Genomic DNA, 10,944 nt, shown 5'->3' with positions numbered 1-10,944 from the left:
CAGAGGTATACTATTCATGGATACATTTTCCAGCAGCAAATGCTGTAACAAAGTACTTCCACTATTACAAAATAGAGGTTCCACCCGACATTTACACTCCTTTCGAGGAGGTGGAAGTACCACTCAAATTCCAAGAGCATTTGCTCTTATTTGATGGGGCTCTAATACATAATAATCACATCACCAGGCTCGGTCCTTTAGGTAGACCAGGAGCAACGTGGCCGGTCTTAGCCGGATAAACACCACACCCAGACATCGAAGGAATGTCTACAGGTGAGCTGTTAATACAGCTAAAATAATTACTAAAAATTCATAGACAATTAGTTCAGTATGTAATGCGGACTTCAACAATTCAACCAGCGATTAAACTACCACAGCTGACCCCTCACCAGGGGAACACAAATAAAATCACACCACAGAACATCCAATCCTGCCTAGGTAAAATTCCGGCTAAACGGGAACAAATACCATTCTGGTTGGCACAGAAAATCACCCAAATAGAGGCGGTGTTTCCTGACACCACCCCGCTAGAAAAACACAGGATTCTGACTATATGTCTCCCAATGGGAATCGCACCACACATAGAGGACTGTGACACTTGGGGTACAGTCTTTGCTTCAATCTACACAAAAACGCACGGTGTTCCATCCATTTCGGTAATACCAGATGTGCTAAAACAAATTCAAGATGAATACGGTCCAGAACCTGCTTTAACTCTTGGTATGAAATTACTGAAAGACTTCAAGCAGGTCTCGGCTATAGTACTAGCCAATATAAAAGGTGAAGCAGCAAACGTGGCGATCCGCCAGAGGTTAAAAGAGACAGATATAGCAGACCAACCAGCTGAAATTGCCAGAATCATAGAAAAATCCTATGAAGAACTAGGTAGAGACAGTTTAGGTGGAATACCAGTAAAACCGCAACTGACTGAAAGTCCAGAAAATTTTTTTTTTAATAATAATTCACCAAAAAAGAACTGGGATGGAAACAAACAATCCAATCCAAAAGAAAAGAAATTCCAGTCCCGAGGAAGGTCTCCTAGGCGAAGGGAGAAATCTCCGAACCAGAGACACAGGTCACCCCAGAGTGACCCCTCTGGGAAAAGATATAACCTTAGAAATAGGGATAATATTAAAAAACCTGATAGATATCAAGACATTGATACACGTCCCTCTCAATCTTTTCAGAATTCCTCGTAGAAATCGGAAAGAAGAGGACGATCAGAACAAAGAGAAGAGCACGCCAAGTCCAAAGACAAGGAACCTGCTCAGCTAAAAAAGAAATTACAATTTCCAAAAAAGAAGGTAGCCAGTATCAAGGTAGTTAACAATGCCGAGAATACTGAGGACACAACTGAAAAACGGAGAGTGGGCTCAGACAATGCTAGACAGCGCAGCAGAAGTGAGCATAGCTCGCAAAGTCCTTATGAATCATCTGGAGACAGTGGACACGAATGAATACCTTCAAGTGGAAACTGCAGACACCAGAGTTAGCAAGCCCCACAAGATATACGAGATAACATTACGTATAGAGGGAGATAAGACTAGGAAAATAAGGGGACTATTTTGGGATAACCTCTCCAAGGGTTATGACATCCTTCTAGCTGAAAAAGACTGGCCACCAGAGTTTGTCAGGGAGTGCCCTCGTGGCGAAGAAGTAATTATGCCTGCCTTCTCGAATCAAATCCCGATTCATAAAAAATATACACTTGCTAGAAAGTGGGCAGTGGCCTTAGCACCTGCTTTATATAAAAATCATGTAGGATGGGATGAGGACTCCCCTCCTCACAAAATCCAGTTAAAATCACAACCTACTGCACAAAGGCAGTACCCAATTAAGCAAGAAGCTAAAAAACAGGTAAATGAAATACTAGATCAGCTAGAATACCAGGGGGTGATTGAAACTTGCACCTCACAAATGAACAATCCTTTGTTTCCGGTCTCCAAACCAGACAATTCATATCGTCTAGTTTTGGATTACCGACACCTTAACACATGTTGCAAAACTTTTGCAGTGCAAAACTCACACAGTGCTGCACTAATGAATAACATAGTGCGCAAAAAATACAAAACAACCTTGGACATCTCCAATGGATTCTTTTGTCAAAACATAGCACCAGAGAGCAGATATTTAACTGCATTCTCAGTAAATGGCACTCAAAAGCAATTCTGTCGATTAGCCCAGGGGTACAAGAATAGCCCGGGAGTATTCTCAGCGAGAGTAACAGAATTACTACAACTATATGATGATGAAGCATTATCTTATGTCGATGACATTTACTTAACAGATGATGACTTGGATACTCACTTGAAAAGAGTGAACACCATAATACTTGGGTTCGCTGCAGAGGGTTACAAATTCAACTTTAAAAAATCCAGAATTGCCCATCTGACAGTCTTGTACGTAGGATATGAATTATCAAGTATAGCATGGTTGACAATTTTCTAAGAACTAGAAGAATTAAAAAATCTAAAATATGAAAAGACGTATCCTCTGCCAATCGACATTCTGCCTCTACGACATTACGCCTGTGTAATCTATACAGACGGACATGCTCAACCCTCCGTTTGGGGAGAACAAGCATACAACCCCACATGTGAGATTACAAAAGAAGTGTGGCGGGGAGGTAAACTAAGACCTCTATTAACAAAATCACACTCAGTAGAAACTAATTCAGAACTACAAACTGAAATAATAGCTTTGAAAATGGCGCTAGATAATGCGGATCGCGAATTCCCGACACATATAGTGTCAGATTCATATTACTGCATCAAAGCATATAACAAGGATTTGCAGACATGGATTCAGAACGGTTACAAAGATGACACAGATGCACCAATAAAGCAGAAACTGCTCTGGGAACAAGTAGCTCTTTTGAAAAAAGAACTACCAAAGACTCACGTGACACACTCACTGAGTCATCAGCGTGATGGCGTTCACGTTGTAGGGAATTCATTGGCTGAAGCAGCCGCAGCGGCAGCCACTAAACCGGCTCCCGTAGATCGAAAAAAGCGTACATTAAAATACATTGACGGTGAAACAATGCTGGCGGTGAAAACGTCATCAAAAGGCGACTGCTCAGCGTTACCGATCAACTATCCACTCAATTATACATACATAATCGATGCGAACTCCGTCCCTTTTGCTCAAATCCCTGGAGTGGGGGATAGAGTGATTCCAAACATGGACAGGAGAAGCTTGTTAATCGCAGACGCACACATGGGCGAGGGTCTCAGACACCTCAAACTGAAAGATTCTCTGGAAGAATTACAATCACGGTACTGGTGGCCAGGCATGAGCCTGCATTACACCATGTTTGTAAAAAACTGCCCAAACTGCAACAGAGATCGCAGTGGGGAGAGAAACAGTTTAATACCTCGTCGTATCAAGGCAGATAATATCACCAGTAAAAAGCAGGGCTTGCGATTAACATATACAGGCTAGTTTCCACTTATAATGTAGATCACCAGCACTTGGCTGACGTCCGGACTGTTATACAAAGATTTGCGAGTCTAAATGGCATATACGCTAAGAGCATGCTACGTTCGACCATTGTTTTCACTCAAGCCCTCCGGCCGGGGGGGAAACATGGCCTAATGAGCACAGCCCAGCGGGAATCTTCTCACTTCCTTCCTGAGGGTACTGGATGGTGTAAAGAAAAAACCAAGGCAGAAAGCAATCTATAATGGAAAGGATATTAGGTTCGGGAGCTGGGTGGGTCAAACATCTAATAAGTGTCCAACGTAGTCTAAATAACTTGCCAAGAAATTCTCTGAAGGGATTCAGTCCGTACGAATTATTATTTGGAACTAGAATGATAATCTCTGACCTTGATAGTCAGACTTCAGTGGTTAAAGAAAAAAGCTTTGATGTCAAAGACCGTTTGGCTATTTTGCAGGACTTAAACAAAACAAGAAAAGACCTGAGCAACATACAGTTGAAACAACAGCCAACAACCACTGAAGAATCACCACCTGTCCCAGCAAGACCTGTCTGGATTCCAAAAGTCGGGGATCTAGTCAGGGAGAAGATCGCGGTAAAGAAGGAATTTGGGCCTTCTTACAGAAAAGCAGTTCCTGTCTTGTCTGTCAACGGGACAAGATCAGTTGTACTACCGCCACTTGCTGGTAAAAAGGAGAACCGAGTTGTATCCATCGACCTGGTAAAACCACAACATGTGGCCGATAACAAACAGTAGGCCAAGTGGACTCCCAATAAGTAGCAGAACACCAAGGTTTGCTACCAGTACAGAGGTCCTAACAAAGAGGCTCATCACATTCGAAACGCCTACAGAAGAACAACAAGGACTATGCAACAAAGCAATAGAACTCAGACCTCTGACAACCCAAATAAAAACATTTAGCAGAGACACACCAATCTACAATGAAGTACCAAGTGACAATGCAAGAAACAAAAATCCTGAAGCAATTGGAACAATTGACAGAACTGCATCCGGGTACTTCATCAACTTCGATGATTCCTCTGAAGGCTTCAGTGAATCAAAGACACAGTCATCATCAAAATCCTTTAAAGACAAAGCTAAGGAACTTTTGAAACAACTGAAAGAAACATATCTGATTTCTCCATGGATTGAATTTTGGGTGGGTTTTGGTGCATTTATCCTCATACTTTGGCTCATCATGGTATTTACTTTGGGACGCTTCATTGAGGGAAAATATGCTAAAATGGACACAGCAAGTCAGAACATCAACTTGGTCCTCAAACCACACACATCTTCACACGTCGAGAAAAGAGAACTTTCTTCAGCCAACTTCACAGCCAATCCGATACCTGGTGGGGTAGCCTGGGACAACACTGACTATGAAATTTATGGTCCGGTCGAGATCCTGAAATACCCACACCAAATCAAGATCTCCTTGAGTGACTTTGCAAAACCAAACTCATTTGCTGATGATTGGGACTTCGAAAGCATTAACAACATGATGTCTGATCTAGTAATGTCTGCTAAATTTACAAAACATGATTATTTGCAAGGTTCTACAAATTATGATAGTATGTATTGCTATAACCACTATGGTAATCATTTTTTGCATAAATCTGCACAACCTAGAAATGTTTTAAATTATAATCAATGGGAACATTGTGCAACACCTCCAAAAGGGAGCTCAAGAACCGTTTATGACAAATATTCATATTTTTCAGGTTTTAACACAAGTAATGCTGAAACATTTTATTTTAAAATGTCAAACAAGACAGGGATGAAAACCATGATAACCAACACAAAATTGATATATTCAGATTCATTCTTCGAAAAAATGAATACCTTTGGATTTGATTATTGGGACAAAAATGTTGATTTGAAAAGTGTTTGGGGTACAAAAGATTGGCGAGTACAAGGTTTAGAAGCTTTGTTTAGAGCCTGCATGATCCCAGAACAAATGATATTTTTAAATGACACTGTTCAACAAACCACCTGTCTTGGCTTAGCCAAAATCAAAGATTTAAATAAACCGTCTATTCCAAAGCCAATAATGTTTAGCAATAACTCTGATACAGATGAGGAGATAGACGTAAACCATATATTAAACCAAAACAGAACACATCCTGATTGGAAACAATGGTTGATCTGGCCCACAGATACAAATAACTGTCAAGATAGATTCCTGAATAAAACACAGGGTTTCAAAATGACCAGGCCAGACCCTAGATATCCCCAAAGACATCACCCAGGGATAATAACAACCTACAGTGTGGGCAAATTATGCCTTCAATGGCTACAAACTTCCACACTGCCTGAAATTAAGCAACACCTAACTTTACTTACTGATGGTGCTGACTTGCGTGATTTCATAATGGGACCACGCAAACAGCGTCAAAAGCGTTTCATAGCAGCCTCTGTATATGCAGCATACAATGAGGCCTGGAAGGTTACTCAAATTGAAACAGCAGAGAGAATACGGGAAATTGACCGTATTAATTTGGGAAAATCACTTTCTGTAGTGGACAATGGGTTAATGACTCTGTCCTCCAGAATTTTTTCTTTGGACAGCATTGTGTCGTCAGCAATCGATATATTATCGCAAGACTTACTGTTATTACAACATGGTCAGTCACAATTGCGTTCTATTGTACAGCTTGGCTGGACGTTGCAAAATCTGCGTTCAGGCTATGTGCCTTGGCGTTTAATCAACACAACGTCACTATTCCAAATCTTTAACCTTACTGATAGACAAATCGGTATGGCGCAAAAGGGTGCTGATTATACAATCTTGAGCATTGAAAAACTAGGAAGATTACCAATGACAATGTCAGAACGACCTGTCAGTGAATGGATAATCCACGGAATCATAAATATTCCAATCTCAACCTTCAGGTTTCAATACTGCCAAAAATATATACAGGCTGGCATGTACGAGAAATTGGGAAAGGGGTACCTTAAAACAACTTGGAACCTGCCCTATTCACATGCATGTGTCAGTAATAAAGGACAGAAAGTGTTTCTTAGTGGCAACAATTGTGCTATGTCACTAAGCGGCACGCTTCTGTGTAACGGAATTAGTTTGCATGGAGCCTGTGAAGGGAATTCATGCAACCTTTCATGTCACCAGCAAGGCGCACCTGCAACTGAAATAGAACCATTCTTTCAAAGACTCTATAATGGGAGTTACATTCTTATTGTAGACCGCAGATGTTGTAGTCTTATGCCCGGGACTCCTTATCTAGTCACTACGACGGCGAAGGTCAAGTGCTGTGGACGTTCTTTATTCCCCAGCTCCTTTCCAGACAGGGAGGCAAGGGCATGGCCCAATTTGAAAATTACTTCTATTCGAATAGATACTTTAAGCAGAATGAAAACAGTGCTTCTTCAGACGCCTACAAGGCTCACGTCATCAAAAGAAACGTATGATCTACAAGTCGCAAGGACGACTGCAGAGATACATACATTATTATCAACTAATTCCCCCGTACATTTCGCGGAAATCCTGAGCGAAATCCTAAATATTTCTGATACCACTGGGGTCTCAAAGGTATTTAAGACAGTATTTTCGATGGCTTTAACACCATTCAAAGCCATACTGGGTATTTTTCCAGATTTCGTCCATTCGATTTTTGGCGGACTTCCCCTGATCCTGGGACTAATTGCAGGAATCCTATTCTTAGTCCTTATTTTTCGTTATGGCAACCCATGTCACAGATCAAACTCTCGCGACAATGGAAGATACGATCCTAGCCATTGGATACCGGGACCGGATATCAAAAATCCTGGGACTATCCCGGCTTAGAGACCTGAACATGACTTGGTTTCTATCATTTCGACCAATGTGGCAAAGATGTGTTTTACCTGTATTGAGATGTCTGCTATGCGGAGAAGAATGCATGTTAGACACCTGTCTGACACTACAATCGGATGCGCCAGTGGATGCAGATACATTGTTGGTTCCTACCAAGGTTCACGCTTTGTGCTGCCCTCAAAGGCTACCAATCCTGATGACGGCATTCCTGGAATCTTCACCACTACGATTGAAGAGTAGTGAAGTTCAAGATGAGAGCAGCATTGAACAGGTACGACCTTCTGTCAGCAATGCGAATCAGAATGTCAATGCAGACAATCATGCGCACAAATGCATGGTTACCCCTATTTCCGACTTACTGGAACCTTCCCATGAAGCTGTTGACAGTTTTTTCGAAAGCCTTAATGATATGATGTTCTCTCCGGAACAGAAATAGAGACTTTTGAGCAAGCTCGCACACGGCGTTCCCTGAATTCGGCCTTCAACTTTAAAAATAAAGTCACATGAACAATTATTCCCACCAGTTCACGGACAACAATTTTTTAGCAGCCCCAAATTATTTTTCACAAATTTTTCGGGACACTTATCTTCTGCTTAAAGTAAGAAACTATTCCTAGAGAACTAAGATTTCTATTTTTAGATACTTTATAAACTTTAGTTGCCCGCTGGGATGTTCACATATATTTTATTATGTGATGAAATGGTCTCGAACTTTCTTTCTGTATAGCCATATTAAGAGCCATTTCATGTGTATTTCTCATATACCAAATAAGCAATATTGTCTACAAATGCGTGTTTACTTTAGCGTTTAATTGATAGCTTAAGTGCATACAATATATATGACTGCAATTTTTCAGTATATTTGAAAATTTCAAAATGCATTTATGTATTTTGGGGTGGTAAGGTATACACTATACTCTATAGTATGTTGTACTATGTTATACTATGCATAGATTAGTAAATATGACCATAGTTAGCGTGGAGTGGGTGTCATGTATTCCTATAGGTTCTGAATCGATCCCCCTATTCCTGACCCTATTCTGGTTAAACTAACTATCAAGTTAACTAACAGTCAGCCCATGAGGCAAGAAAAGCCCCCATGATGCAGATACCGTTATCTGACGCAGTCACACTACGGCACAGGAACGTGTTATCTGATTAGGTCATAACGCTTGAGATCTAATTAGACAAGCGACATTCCTCCAGCCCCTGATAAGGCATACGACGTTCTCATAACAAATCAAACCTATGACAACCTGGAAAATCCGTGCGGCCATTGTTTTGATTTCACAGAGAACTTCAGTAAAAGAATGTGCTAACGAGCAAGTCGTATGACATCTTTATTGACGTATCTATGTCCATCCTTACGTCAATCTCGGCACCTTTAAGGTATAAATATTGCCGATCTTGCCCTATGCAAACACACGCGTGGTGACGAGACGGAGCAGCCATACTTGCCGAAGCCGAGAGCAGAAGCAGACCCCGCTGGCAGCAGCCCCGCCTTCCTGACGCGCTGAGAGACGCGCTGCTATCTCAAGCCGAGAGACCCAGCACCGGCGTTTCTGGGCAGCCCTCGCAGGCAGCCTGGAATATCGAGAGCAGAGAAAGAGATACCATTCCTCATTCATCCTAAATTCCAGGTACAGAACTGAATAACCCCTCACAGAGAATTCTTTAGTTATTCACTTGGCAAAAACAAACTTAACTTAAACTGTAACTTTCTATTCCCGCCCACGCATTAGACTTAGGTCAGGTACACGGGGTAGGCGTATTTAGAAACACCAGTTGAGTACGTTTAGTCAAATGTATATGTGTATGTAAATATATTTTAATCATTTTAAACATCATATGGCTCAGAAACCATATCAATGTTTTTACAGTATTATTTTATACTATTGCTTTTAATGTATGCACTTTACTTAACTATAAGTATTGCAATAATATCGATCCATTTCTCTTGTACGAGAAAAGAGACTGATCAATAAATAACACCTTTTTATTGAACACGCCCGTCTCTTCCTTTTCTCTACAATCTGATGAGACTAAGAATGCACGTACTGACTGAGTAAAATAATTGCCTTGTGCTCACACGACTCTTGAGATTGACTCTTGATTAGGGGAGAGCAAAGTTGTAATGTTCTATGGTTGTCAGAAACTAAATCCCTTCTTGTCTAATCAGGGGAGTTAATTCTTTCCTGAACATTCGAGAAAGTTTCTAGCGAACTCTGAGCTACGCTGGCAAACCCAAAACTTAAGTCTAGTATCGACAGTAGTAGACCTAGTTAACGTCTGGCCTAGGCCTTTACTGCTGTAGGTACTATTCCAATGCGCAGAGCCTATTGCGAAAATAGAAGCTACACTACATGGCGCCCAACGCGTTTGGAAAGGGCGATAAAACTAACGTAAGACATTTAGAGTAACTCAGTCGTGCTTTCTCACTCAGACCCCTTTTCCCAAATTCTCCAAAGACGTCTGGAGTGGGTGAAAGGTAATATCCTCCAAAACCTCGCAGGAGGGAACTCCTATGTATGGTTCTTGGTACAGTCAACGTTGAAGGATACACTGTTCCAAAATATTGTGCATCTAATCTCTGTTCCATAAGAAACCTGATCTGCAAACAAACAAAATAACCATCCTGACAGTAAAATGTCAGAAAGTGATGAAGAAAGAGAGGCAGTTAGATTAGCAGCTGAAATAGCAGCAGCAGATACTGCACTAAAGGATGCAGACGAGGATATAATACTCATTCCGGTCAGCAAAAGGAAATCTATAACCTTAAAACTTATAGAAAATGGACTGACACCTAGAGGTGGCACAGTCATATTCGTAATTGAGGCACACGAATATCGGCAGACAGAGGTATACTATTCATGGATACATTTTCCAGCAGCAAATGCTGTAACAAAGTACTTCCACTATTACAAAATAGAGGTTCCACCCGACATTTACACTCCTTTCGAGGAGGTGGAAGTACCACTCAAATTCCAAGAGCATTTGCTCTTATTTGATGGGGCTCTAATACATAATAATCACATCACCAGGCTCGGTCCTTTAGGTAGACCAGGAGCAACGTGGCCGGTCTTAGCCGGATAAACACCACACCCAGACATCGAAGGAATGTCTACAGGTGAGCTGTTAATACAGCTAAAATAATTACTAAAAATTCATAGACAATTAGTTCAGTATGTAATGCGGACTTCAACAATTCAACCAGCGATTAAACTACCACAGCTGACCCCTCACCAGGGGAACACAAATAAAATCACACCACAGAACATCCAATCCTGCCTAGGTAAAATTCCGGCTAAACGGGAACAAATACCATTCTGGTTGGCACAGAAAATCACCCAAATAGAGGCGGTGTTTCCTGACACCACCCCGCTAGAAAAACACAGGATTCTGACTATATGTCTCCCAATGGGAATCGCACCACACATAGAGGACTGTGACACTTGGGGTACAGTCTTTGCTTCAATCTACACAAAAACGCACGGTGTTCCATCCATTTCGGTAATACCAGATGTGCTAAAACAAATTCAAGATGAATACGGTCCAGAACCTGCTTTAACTCTTGGTATGAAATTACTGAAAGACTTCAAGCAGGTCTCGGCTATATTACTAGCCAATATAAAAGGTGAAGCAGCAAACGTGGCGATCCGCCAGAGGTTAAAAGAGACAGATATAGCAGACC

Source organism: Lissotriton helveticus, chromosome 11 (assembly GCF_964261635.1).
Source record: "Lissotriton helveticus chromosome 11, aLisHel1.1, whole genome shotgun sequence".
NCBI lineage: Eukaryota > Metazoa > Chordata > Amphibia > Caudata > Salamandridae > Lissotriton > Lissotriton helveticus.
The sequence above is the reverse complement of the archived record's forward strand: the minus strand, read 5'-3'. Positions refer to the sequence as shown.